The sequence below is a fragment of the Amblyomma mixtum genome, chromosome 5, assembly GCF_055824585.1.
Source record: "Amblyomma mixtum isolate Tamu chromosome 5, ASM5582458v1, whole genome shotgun sequence".
In the NCBI taxonomy this organism is placed as follows: domain Eukaryota; kingdom Metazoa; phylum Arthropoda; class Arachnida; order Ixodida; family Ixodidae; genus Amblyomma; species Amblyomma mixtum.
In genome coordinates, this window is record NC_143016.1 from 109,138,425 (window position 1) to 109,151,376 (window position 12,952).

The 12,952-nt window shown below is 50.0% G+C and overlaps 1 protein-coding gene across 6 annotated transcripts in view; it reads left to right on the forward strand.

The window, feature by feature from the left end:
• Ptpmeg (protein tyrosine phosphatase Meg) overlaps positions 1–12,952 on the forward strand; it is a 293,236-nt gene that overhangs the window by 97,774 nt on the left and 182,510 nt on the right. For 4 of the 6 annotated variants that reach the window (XM_089545844.1, XM_089545850.1, XM_089545845.1 and 1 more), the window contains exon 2: positions 2,342–2,430. The exons of the other annotated variants lie outside the window; for them this stretch is intronic. The gene's annotated coding sequence lies outside the window, so the exon portion shown is untranslated. The remainder of the gene's footprint in view (positions 1–2,341; positions 2,431–12,952) is intronic. 6 annotated transcript variants of the gene reach the window in all.

Consider the following 12,952-nt stretch of genomic DNA (forward strand, 5'->3'; position numbering starts at 1 on the left):
CGTTAACGTGACATCCGAGTGTAGTCGACCAAGTAGTGTACGGACTGGAAACCGGCACTTCTAAGCAGATTTCTGCGCTGTCGTGTCGTTTGTCGTCGCCTTTTACGTGCGATATCATCTATGATAATTTTATGCATCAGAATGTAGATCTATTGATTTGACTCAGTGGAGTAGTAACTGGATAGGCGAGCTGCAGACTGAAGGTTGTCCCGACGGAGCGCGTGTTTTCGATCACCATGTACGTGTTCGGCACCCTTGCGCTGAGCTTGCTCTTGTTCCCATTAAACACATTTCATGCAGAGGATTGTAAGCACGACCGCTACCGATTTCAGCTGCTTTTTCCGCACGCATGTTAGAGGTATCTGGGGAAAGGTTTATCTATAGTATCTTTCTGCTGTTGGTATCTACCTTAGCTTGGTTTGGTTTATTAAGGTTTTACGTCCCAAAGCGACTCAGGCTATGAGGGACGCCGTAGTGAAGGGCTCCGGAAATTTCGACCACCTGGGGTTCTTTAACGTGCACTGACATCGCACAGTACACGGGCCTCTAGAATTTCGCCTCCTTCGAAATTCGGCCGCCGCGGCCGGGATCGAACCCGCGTCTTTTGGGCCAGAGCAGAGAGCCGTAACCACTGAGCCACCGCAGCGGTGCGGTATCTACATTATTCATAGGAAAATATGCGCGATTTCATTACATTTTCCACACTTAGCCAAACGCCTACGCAACGCTCTCACACGCGGCGAGAGCTCCTGAATAAAATAACCCGACTTCGGACCTCAGAATTAGTGAAAGCTGGATTAGCTGCTCATATCTATTCAAGCTTTTATAAATTAAGCGGAAGTACGTTTTTATGCACCAGGTTGCATAAACCATGACAAAATTTGTTTTCTGTTGGCGCTGCGACTCAGTTGAGCTCACAGCGGTAATTTGTTGATAAACTGGCGCGGCGACAAGAAAGCCGTTTGTGGAAGGGGGGGGGGGGGGGGGGGGGCTTTATGGCCGGCAGGAAGGAATAAGAGTGCATGGGAATTGGAACTGCATACTAGCCGCACACCTAATTCTTGATATTGAATAAAAAGTTTCTTTGCGGTGGAGCACCAAGACGGAATTCGATTAAGCACGAGCGCGTTCTAAGCGCCGGCACAATTAACTTGAATGTCAAACTAAATGTCATTAAAACGCGTCAGTGTTATCGCTTTGATAACGTAAATACTTCCTGCAACACAGCCACGCAGCGGAAGTATGCTCGACAATGTTTTTTTAGCGCCCGAAGCGCGGCTATGTGCAGGCGCGGCCGCAGAACTGCCGCAGCCCCGCAGTCCCCAACGAAACGCCCGCACCGCGGCGCGCCAGTCGGTGCAAAATGGCCGCGCCCAGGAGAGGCTCAAAAATCTGGTCTATAGAATGTGGCAGTGTCTATCCAGATGTCCACACAGGCACAGTGACTCTCCCTGAGGCTCTAGGGGTTAGAAGTAACAAAGGTAACGCAAGTTGTTCTGCTGTAGACGTTAGGAACAGCGATTGCTAGAAAACAGGGCGGTGACGTAAGGAGCGATGTTCGGGATTAAAAAAAGGTCAAACGTAAAATTCAGTGGAATATTTATTCAAAGAATGATGCTAATTTGTTGGCAAGTATCACATTAGTAGTTACAGAAATATGCAGAAAAAGAAATACCGAGTATGGCGGCACCTGCCACCACCCCTTTTCAAAGGGGATGCTCCACATCCATATATCCATCCGTCGCGTGATGTTCGCCACCCATAGCATCCATCCATCCATTGGAGCGCTGCAGGAAGGCAGTACTTCGATTTGAAAGAACTACAGCCCATAGAGAGGTTCTTAGGCTGCCCATGGACATGACGCGTTTCACTTTTCATTTCCCTTACTCACTGCCTCAACTCCCCTCCATGAGTAGGATAGACAGAATATAGAGTGGTTGCAAAGGACAACCTCTCCCGCTCCACTAATGTACCGCGGGTGCAGTAGGGTAGACAACCAGACGCGTCTGTGTAACCTCTCTCCTTATACTTTCTCACTGCTTTCTTTTTCCTCTCTCCTTCCCACGTGCGATATTTCGCCTGTGAACGGTGCCGGCTGGTAACGCTCTACCTAACGACGTTCTAACCCGCACCTTTTGCCTACCGGTGTCGACGAGAAGGTGCCTTTTTCCGCAGTCGAATTGAAAACGCTCTTTATCGGACGCTCTTTACGTGCACCTTTTTCCAAAGGGGCCCGCTCACCTTTCTTTTCTGCCGTCGGTGTCTGTTCTTGTTTTCTTGTGGTGCGTGCTTCGCCGATTGTGTGTTCGCGCTCTGACATGCGTATGCCCCTCTGCCGCAGGCGCGGTGGTGAGCTGCGGCTGCTGCTCACGCAAGACGTGCCCGCCTGCCCGTGGATGACTGCCCCAGCACGGCGCCCGCCTTCCTCGGGTGAGCATAAAGGGGTGTGTGGGGGGGGGGGGGGGGGGGGGGGGGCGTCCATCCTTGCATGCCCCCGGGGGGCCCCCTTTACTCTCCCTGTCCAGTTCAGAGATGGAAGAAGAAAAAAAGACGAAACAAGACGCAAAAGTTCCGGCGCTGTTGCGTCAGGAGAAGAGACTCGCTGCCCTTATTTCTTCGTGCTATTTATAGATGCGCCCTTCTACTACGCCCCCCCTTCCCACACATTCTTTTCTCTTTTTGGAGCGTTGCGAAAGACGCTAGGCCGCCCATCAGTTCTGCGAAAAGGAGTCGGCGGAGCGCTGCTCGTCACGCCACCACGGAGGACGAGGGATGGTTGGGGGAGAGAGAGAGGGGGGCGGATGAGAAGCGCTGCGTAGGCAGGTCGGAGAAAGAGGCGCGGGAAGATAATGAATTTCTTTTCTGGCGCGCCTCTCGCCCCTCTCGCGTGTACCATGCTTTTGAGGTGGGGGTAGTGAGCCGCTCAAGCGGATCGTCCTGTATAGGTCGCCCAAGGTTGGCTGTTTTACGCAGCAACGGCAGTAGTAAAAAGAGAGAGTGCGCTTCAGTGATCTTCCTTACCCCCTCGCTGCTTTTTTTTTTCTTAGTTCCTCCCCCGCAGCTCTGATGAAACTTTGCTGCTTTGGGAACTTGTTTCGGGAACCTTTAACGGCGCTAGGCCTGATGGAAAGGAAGCACTGCATTTTTACGAGCTAAAGTTAAGCCGACGCGACCGATTTTGCGATGTCGAAACCTTCGTGAATTGTAGCGTGGAGGGTGTTGCTAGAGCGTTCGAAACGCAACCCGGTGTTACAGTGGCGCCGCTAGGTTTCGCACGGTCTGCTGGTATAGAGGTGACTGCCGATGCTTCGCGTTCTTCTGGCCAATCAGGGGTCAGGAAGTGCGCATGTGCGAATTTGATATGTTTCTTTATCTTTCTGCTCCCGGCGTGCTGTGAAGGCAGGGAAGGAAGGAAAATAGGAAAGAGGTCTAATCGTTACGTGGCGCTAATTTTGCTATAAGGTTTAGGATTAGATCGAGAAAACCCAAAAGAGAGCGGCAGAGAATGCGAACGTGATTAGATCGAATAGAATAATCTGTCAGCGATAAAGTTCGGGGAAAAGAAGAGAGCGCGTGCCCTTATTGCGTGCATTTTGCGGACTGGCGGGCGCCGTGGATCGCTGGTCCGTGGTCTGTTGGATGCGACATTTTTGCGACAGCTCTGGTCCCGTCGCCATTTATAGATTAAAAAGCCAGACGTACCGCAGATGTCGCGCCCGTTGTCTGCTTTCTGGCCTTTCGCGCTGCTCGTGCAGGCGCCGATTTAAAGCTCGAGCCTTTGCAGTCAGAGCAGTCGAGAGTTGTCCGTGCATTGCCCCGTGTTTACGTTATTAATAGTGGGACGCGTATAATAATTGCGGAGCGACGAAGGGAAGACGGAACCAGGTGAGCTTTTGATCTTGAACGCCGCAAAAGCGAATTATTTTTGTCTGCACTCTATGTGGCGTAGGTATTTTTGAGTTTCGTTTAGAAGGTTGGTTTTGCTTACGGAGCCACACTATTCACTTCAGTATGACAGTAGTCCGATGATATTTATTGGTTAAATGTTTTGTCATTCCTGATTTCAACACCACCTGCGCATCGAAGGCAAAAGCAAGCAACTAATGGTGTGACCTATCCCCGTCATGTTTGTTCATTGCTCTTAAACTTACCTTACTTAAGCCCTGCTCTCCTTTTCCCTGGGCACCATGTTCAGATGCCGGCCTTTGGTTTATCAGTTGCTGTACGACTGCAGGCACATATCTTTTACTGCTTGAAAAAAAAGAAAGAAGAAAGATCATATAACCTAACCAAAACAACTTTCGCGATTTCTAACCTTAAACTAGGTTGGGCGACAAGTTAGTTGTCTCTCTTGTCAGGCCCGCGTGTTCCCGCTTTAGCGTGCATACGCTGCACTTGAAGAGCTAGCCGGCGCTGCTCATTTGACGCGTGCGAATAGACACCTTTAGCTTACCGTGTTCCCGTTACCGGTACCTGAGTAACGGAAGCCCGCGCGCAGCCAATGCACATGCGCAAATCGTCTTGACGGCGCCAGATGGCACCACGAACCCGGCAGCTGCGCCCGCGCCTGCAGCATCGGGACCAATCAGCGCGTGCTCACTGGTGGTGAGCGGGCTCCCGGTCCTCCGGTAGCGGTAACGGTAACACGGTACACGGTAGGCTAAAGGTGTCTGTTATCTCGCGGTTCGCACGTATACTTGCTTAGCTTGTGTAGACTGAGTTGTTGAAAGGTTAATTGTTCAACTGCCGGAGCTATACACCTGGGATCAGTGGCGGTTGGTTCTAGAAGAAAGGGGGGGGGGGTCATAAAGTTATCCGCTGATCATAAAGTTAGGAACGTGTATGCTGCAGTGAACAAGAAGCTGGATCCGGCCTCTTCCAGAAAGGACGTTCAAAGGTGCACTGTGTCGAGTCCAGACAAGTTTATTAACTGCAAAAAAGGGGTGCTGTATAGGGTTCTTTTGTCATGCGGAAATATATATTTTGGTCAAACGGCTAGGTGCAGAAACGTCAGGTCGAAAGAGCACGACATGTTCGTTCCCTTGACAAGGAACGAACCATTTCTTCTAATCTCGTGCTCCACTGCCGCGAATGCAAAGAACAAGATCATCCTTGCCTGCTGGACTTGTGTAATACGTTGATAGCATACAAGAGTAGTAACTAGATAAGCAGGGAAATTTTCGAAGCATATTGCATCGCTAAGAACTCGGACACGTGCGTGGAAAGACCGTCCGTTGCTCTACAGGGAAACGAGATGGCGTTCCTCGATAAGTGCCTTTCCTCTGCAGTGTCATCCTTGATGTTTTTTCTGTGTTTCGTTTCGTATTTCCCGCGTTTTCACCTTATTTATTTCCCGAGTTTTCCATTAAACCTTCAGTTGTTAGTCAACGTCCGTGTCGTACGTCTTCTCTTTCGTTGGTCCTTTGTCTGTTTTGCGCTGGTCTTCAAGATGAACTACTTCTAACTCGCCCAACACAGCGTGCTGTTAAATTGTAGTCTGTGCTTATCGGTCTGGCTTTCTTCCTTTTTTTTTCGCAGTTCCGTTCTACCGCGTGTGACCACGACCTGTATAGGTAGAAAGGCTTTTTGACGGGCTAGTTGGCGTCTTTCCTGTCGTCTCTATCCTTTTTCCTGTGAGCGTCTTTTTAGCGCACAGCCTTTCAAATATGTATAGGTAGACAGCGGTGGCTTGCCACCCGTAGAGTAAGCAGAACTATTAATGACGCAATGTCGAGCTTGGTGTACTTATACTAAAGAAAAAAAAAATGCGAGGACACTATGCCTTGACGACTTCCGGTGGATGTGACGTCACACTGTTTCCGTGGCTATATCGATACCCAAATTATACACCTTTCGGGGATCTTAAGAGTTATTTACGGTTAATTACACATTTTTCCATCTGACTTGACACAAATGTGACGTTTTTCCGACCGTTCTGTGACAATTTTTACTGTGCCGGGACGACTTCTGGTGGATGTGACGTCACACTTTTCCAGTGGCTATATCGACGTCCGCGTTATTTCGTCGCAGTTTGGAAATTTTTGCCTATAATTAACGAATTAATCTATAGTCATCAAACTTGGCTTCTAGGTTCATTTTTTTCCTCCTCTATCTGAAGCAACCATTGGTTTTCTTCTATGTATTTTAGTTCTCGAGTTAAACGCGTGTGACACGCTTTGTTAACGGACGACAGTATGAGCCGTTAAAGGCTCTCGCCTTTAAATAACTACGCGTACCGAGAAGCTCATTGAGCTCGACTGTTCTGCCCCCTGGCGAGCGCAGTGGGAGTTACGCTTCGTTTCATTGTGAACGTTCAGCGCAGCGTAATCTACTGCAGCGCATGCATGCATCTGGCAGTTGCTGCCCCTTCGGGGAAGCCGTGTCGAAGAAACCCACTCGATCGGAGAATGCGAATGAGTCCGTGCGTAAGTGTTGAGGAGGCGCGCGTGTCATACGCAGCTCCCCTTTTACGTCACGCCAGGCGCACGGTGACCGGGAGCGCGCGTGGGCGGTGCGTCTGGTCAGCGGAGCGGCTACGAATGAAGGCGAGCTCGAAATGCCGCCGCCGCCGCGCTTTAGCGTTCGCGGGCATCTCCGCCCGGAAAAGTCGCTTTGGCCAGCTGTGAGCACGCGTTTTTTTTTTGTTTTTATTTATTTATTTTTACAGAAAGCATTCCGGGAAACGAAGTGTTTCGGAGCTGCGTAGCGACGAAATGCCGTTCTGGCCCGTTAAGGACACAGAAGCTTTCTTGTACACTTTATTTTAATTATGTTTCCGCGAGTCACGACCAAACCTGCAGAGCTAAACCCGTTCACGACTTATACAGGGTGCTTCATCTAAGGCTTTGCGCAAAAAGAATTTGACAGTCTATAGAGTGTCTATAGACTTCTGTCTATAAAGTCTATAGATTGTCTATAGACAAATCCTAGAGAGCAATCTATAGGCAATACTAATGCCATAGACATCTATAGGAAGTCTAGACTCAATAAGAAGTCTATAGACTGTCTATAGACCATTTTTATAAGGGTGGGCTTCTTGAGTTAGAAGAGCGCTTTTTCGGCATAGCATTGTTAGCGATGTAGTACATCAGAATAGAGCTAAGACGTGCTAACTAACGGGCTGGTTAAAGGTGCACTAAAGGGGATTCTGAGCCCGTCTTTTTACCATGGGAACTCGATCTGCGCGCCCCAAGCATTCTTAGAAACTGCGATTTGTTGTCTGGTGCGGCCGATTTCTCTGTGAAATCGTACTAAACGTCCCGGCTACTGCCGTTTCTTTCTTAAACTCGCCTCTGAAAGTAGAAAGCTTCATCCAAAGCGTTGAGTCTATGCGGTCTCTTCAGTTTGCTCTTCTTGTGACGTCGCTGTCACTTAGATTGTGGGTCGAGTACTTTCGGTACGCTCTGTACATGTCCGCGGCAGACTGGCGTTGGCCGCTTCCTTGGTGCGTGTCGAGAGCACGCTACTCTTGGAGAGCCCTCCACTGGGCGCTTGGAAGGAGATTCGGAAAGCTGTCGGGACAGCGCGGGTGTTTCTTGCTTCCTTATGCCACAGAGGTTTTACTGCCACCGAGAGAGGAATTTCGATGGAGGCGAAATTCTAGAGGCCCGTGTACTGTGCGGTGTCAGTGCACACGTTACAGAACCCCAGGTGGTCGAAATTTCCGGAACCCTTCACTACGGCGTCCCTCATAGTTTGAGTCGCTTTGGGACGTTAAATCCCAATGAACCATCCTTGTTGAGTTTGGCCCCCTCCCTCATCCCCCCTCCCCTCTAAAAGAGAAAGATATCCCAGTTACGTGGATGGACGCTTTGCATGGCTCGTAAGCTGTTCAGCTTACGAAGCACGCTTGTTCCTTGTATACATCGGTCGCCCTATCGATGTCACTCACTCACGCACGCACGCACGCACACACGCATACATGCGCTTCTTGAGCGTGACACCTATTGCGACCGGTCAGGAGCTTCCCCCTCTTTGAACGCACTGCCTGGACGGATATGACTTTTAACGTCCTAGTGCTGTTCGCTGTGTTCGCCCTTTTTACCGGGACTGCCCCTCTCCCCTTTATATGTCAGTGATGCTGACGATACTCCATGCAGCATGCGCGTCGCTCGCGGCGTCGCCATTTGCCTGGCGATTACCGCCTGTGATAGTAGTAGCGCGCTCGTACGAGCTCGGTTGACGCGACACCCTACGGTGGCCGGCGAAGGTGCGTTCCGTATACTGACCACGCATTCATTCGGCATGCATGAGCGGGCGCGTGCGTAATTTTGTGTTCGATGCTTGCGGGCTCTTTACTGTATAATGATGAATCGCCGCTCACGCGAGGCCTTTTTACTCATATATCATTGTGCGAGGATCGCGCGACCTCTCGGTGGTGTTTGGACTTTCGTCTGTAGTTAATTTTTTTTAAAAATTTCTGACGCATAACTCTAGCCTCGCCAAGGCCGTGATATTTATCTTTGCTCTGCCTCTGCGGTACACGTCAGAAGAGTAGCGGAAAAAATAAAGTAAATCTCGCACTTCTCGCGCTGTTGCGAGTCGATGAAGTGTGAAGATTTCGCTTCACGTCGCTCCAACCTTCTTCTCCCTTCCACCCATTGAGAGCGCCTGTTGAAAACTGAAAAATTGCTCTTCAGGGAAGAAAATGGGGCATTTTCAACGAGTGCCATTTTCAACGAGTGACACTCGCCTGTAGTGTCATTCGCATCGTGTCACACGATGAACTTTAAGCACACTCGCTGCTGAACGCACTCGGCAAGAAGTGAGTTTGGGGAACTCACTTCACTTTTCCCGAGGGGCGAAGTGTATAGCCTCGGTAGCAGCGTTTCGAAATTAGAATACAACGTCGGCAATAAAAATGGCGTTTTATTGAACGCAGTTAATTTTTTTCCCTCTTGTTCATGTAAACTTATTTGCGTTGCCATTAAATATATATACTGCACATATTCCGATATTCTTGTTTTCAGCTGCAATAATTTTTTAGGCAGCCGCAGCGGTATGGCTATGGCGGCTAGCATGGCGACCGTAGCAACCATCTGCAACCGTTTCGGTGTGACGGTGCAACAGTAGCAAAAGTGCAGTGTTTGCAATCCAAGGAGGTTCTTTGTCAGTGCAGTGTGTGTGTGTGTGCAACATGGAGTTCTGCGCAGCGGCTGATGCAAGAAGAGAGCGGGCGTCTTGGTCCGAATCTGAAACATATGCCTTGATAAGGCTATGGGAGGATAGTGAAGTACTGCTCCTGGCTTGTCTCGTCTTGCGAAGCCTTTTTTGTAATCGCCAATATTGCACAAAGCTCCTTGACAATCATAAAAAATTGCTTGCAGTTTGCAATCTGCTGTACATTAACTGTACATTAAAGCTTTCAAGCGCGAAAAGTAATATTTTTTGTGCGTTACTTGAAGAGCCGTCGTCACCACTATCAATTCCGAATGACACTTTATTTTTTCCGTGTAGCAGCGCGCTCCGAAAGTGTCACTCGTTCTGGAGAAGTGCACTTCGTGAAAGTGTCACTAAACTTGCCCGTGTGACAGGGGTATTACTCCCTTCTTTACTCCCAAATAGAGGCGCATTCGCGTTTGGAGTGTATAGTAGCGTGACGCCCCGCCGTTTCGTCCGTCCTCTCCGGGCGACTGCTGCTGCTGCGCCGCGGCGCTAGAAGACGCGCCTGCTCGTGAACAATGGCCGGCGTTTGTCTGCGCTGTCGTCGTCCTTGGTGGGGCAGACTGCGCGTCTCTCGGCTCCTGCCGCCGCACTCGCGAAGGGCGGCATCTACGTGCGCGCCAGCCGCGGCGTTATGACGACGTCGGAATTGATACATGCCCTTTCCCCAGCCACTGATATAGGCGACGCCGACGACTTGCAGTCTGCCTCTGCGTGCGTGTGTGTATAGCCCGTGCTTCGACACATCGGCCGCCGGCCTCGTCAGCACTTCGCCTCCTGTGCCTTCTGGGAAAACTGACGCGTTGTTTCCCTCCGCGTCTACCTGGCGCGGGTACCACGCAGAGAGAGAGAGATAAGCCAATTGTTCTCGCCCTCCGCCACTACCCCCACCCCTTCCTCCCCGCCTTTTTTTTTCTTTCACTTTTAATCGTCGTGATCCTTTTTTTTTGTTTCTTTGCTTGCAGGCTCACGCGTACGCCCATTGTGTACGGTGCATAGTGATACGCGCTCGTTTATCGAGGCGAGACGCGTGGAAGTTTCCCCTGCGGAGACCTCGAGATACTTATGAGAGCTGCATCTGCTTGTGCTATGGGCTTCGCGTGGGAAGCTTGCGTCGGGCGCCGTGAGATGGCGGGTCGAGGCTGTCTGCATACAGCCTCCTTTGAATGCTTTACATTACAGCTTGGATCCTTTACAACTCCAATCCGCTCATGACCCTCATAAGGGGATTGGAGTTGTAAAGGATCGAGTTGCTTGTACCGCCGTTGTAGGATACAAACAACACAATAACATTTGTATCAATTTCTGTCTGGCGCATGGTGGCCTCATGTGCCGTCACGGACCCTCAAAATAGTCGTGCGTGGGGGTGTTCATGTGACATCATGGCCGCCATTTTTTTCCCGTCCGGTGCGTAGCTTCAGGAGTGCAGGCCGGGGCAGGAGGTGATAATCTCTACAGACACGAAGGCGGCCTTTCCAAGTGCTCCAGTGAGAGCAATATGGCGGCCGCCGTGACGTCGGTGAATAGTCCCTATTATTTAGTCTAACGTCCTACAGCGAAGGGGTTAATAACTAAATAATGGATATAACGAAGGAATTGCCATTCCCGTTGGAAGCTCCCACAGAAGCCCATGTATAGGATATGTCGTTTTTACGGAGTAAAATTTTCGTTCAGCGGGATATAACGAACCTTCAGCAAACCCTGCAGGCCGTTTCGCTCCGAGCATACCGGTTTATAACTGTTTACAAGACTTCCGCACTGATTCCATGTGGCAGATTGAAGTCGCCGAACATAAACCTGCTCTGTGGTTTGACGCTGGCGCTCTCTCCGGCGAAAATTTGGCTCGCATAAAGGGAAACTGAAACGGTTTTTGAGAATTCGAGGTTATTCAAGAATTCGGATCTATCAAGCTTCTAGATAAAGCATGCAAAGTATTTTTGCACTAGCATTTAAAATGGCGACATAATCGTCGATTAAAACCGAGATGATGCTTAGGCTTCTCCTCACTACGTTGGAGGAGTGCGAGGAAACTCGGCAGTGACGTCATTGTTGCCGAAATTTCAGATGTCCGCTGCTTACGCCTGCATGCCGCTTTGCGTCGCCAGATGGCGCCAAACAATGCATCGTGAGCTTCACCTTCGATGGCGTCGGTTTTCTTCCATGGAATAACCGTTTCTTCGCTGGAAACGTAGTGCCGTCATACGTGACGTCATTATCGGGGCCTCTGCCCTTCGCTGTGCACTTCAGAGAAGCTGAACGCCGACGACGACTTTAATCGGCGATTACGCCACTATTTCAAATGCTAGAGCAAAACGAGGCTTTGCCTGCACATTTTGCACATTCTGCCACCTTAAACTCATCGAATTCTAAAACCGCTTCTGTTGCCTTTTAACGATGCCACGCCGCTTGTGGCGCGCGGCGTTATGCTACGTCTTGACAGGAGTTTCTAAGGTCGTTGTAGTTCCCCGTTCTCCAGCCTCCCTGCTGCACGCAGCCTGTGTTGGGCGCGCTTTGCTTCTCTGGTCCCATGCTCAGTTCAGTTTCCGTTTTCGAGCATGGTTCAGTTTCCAGTTTCGAGCATGGTCCTAAGGTCGAAACCGTCTGGCAGTGCGCTTGGTGCGCTCGGCGCCATGGAGGCCCAACTGGTTTCACAGGGCCAAGCGGCGGTAAACGGAAGCGCAGTGCAATTTCCGTTCACCAGAAAGTGGTTGTTATTAAAGCTTTCCGCCTGGCGTACGCATTCTCCATGGGACATTCGTGTCTCGCGATGAAGTGTTGTTGCCCGCGTGCCCGTGCGCTGTGTGGTGAAGGCAGCCACAACGGGTACTCGGAACGTAATCGACTTAATCGACTTCGCGCTCCCTGTTTGCAGCGTCCCGTAACGGCCTCAGCGCCTATAAAACAAAGGCTAATGTTCTTAATAGGTTCTTTCTTGCTGTCTCCGACATTATTGCTCTAAGATATGTTGATGCAGGCCGCAGAAGACAGGGTAGCGCGTTGGCGAGACTGACATAATATTCAGTAGCCGGAGGTGGGTGCTCGATGTGCGTGCTGAAGTCCCCGAAACGAAATACACAATGGCTGATAATCCCGCTGGCACGCGAAAGTTGCAACCAGGGTCGCGTATCGCTATAGCGAAGCAACGTCAATAGCGCATAAACCGAGGTCCACATGTTATTGCATTAAGCTTTTTCTATACACTCCATGAAATTAAGTAAAATTTATTCAACGTGCGCGGCACATTGAATGAACGTTAACGGGCGCCTCAGTAGTGGCCCGCAGACTGCAGCGTAACGTGGTGAGTGGACGTTTCTCTATTTGTTTCTTTGAAATATGTCTCCGTAGCTGTAGTAACGACAAGTTACGGCTTAATACCCTACAGACAGAAGTAGAAATAAGCGCGGAGTGGTCTCGGTTTCCAGTGCCGCAGATGGCTCGTCGTACTTCGCGGTCCAGAGTGGAATAGAAAGCGGAATAGAAAGTGGAATAGCAGTGGAATAGCAGGTAGCGTTGCCAGAGCTAGGGCGCCTTTCACGCAGGCTAATACCCTTGTCGCACTAGCAAATTTAATGTCATTCGAACCTAATGGCATTCGATGATCGAATGTCATTTGGTCTCTTTCGGTGCTACACAAAAAAAAATAATGTCATTCGAAAATGATGACATTGACGATTAGTGAAAAAAAATAGTACTACTGAAAGACATCAGCGCACATAAAAGATGTTTGAAATTGTTGTGCAGTGTTTCAAAAGCGGGTGTGAACATTTGTGTGCAGTATTATAAGCTTAAA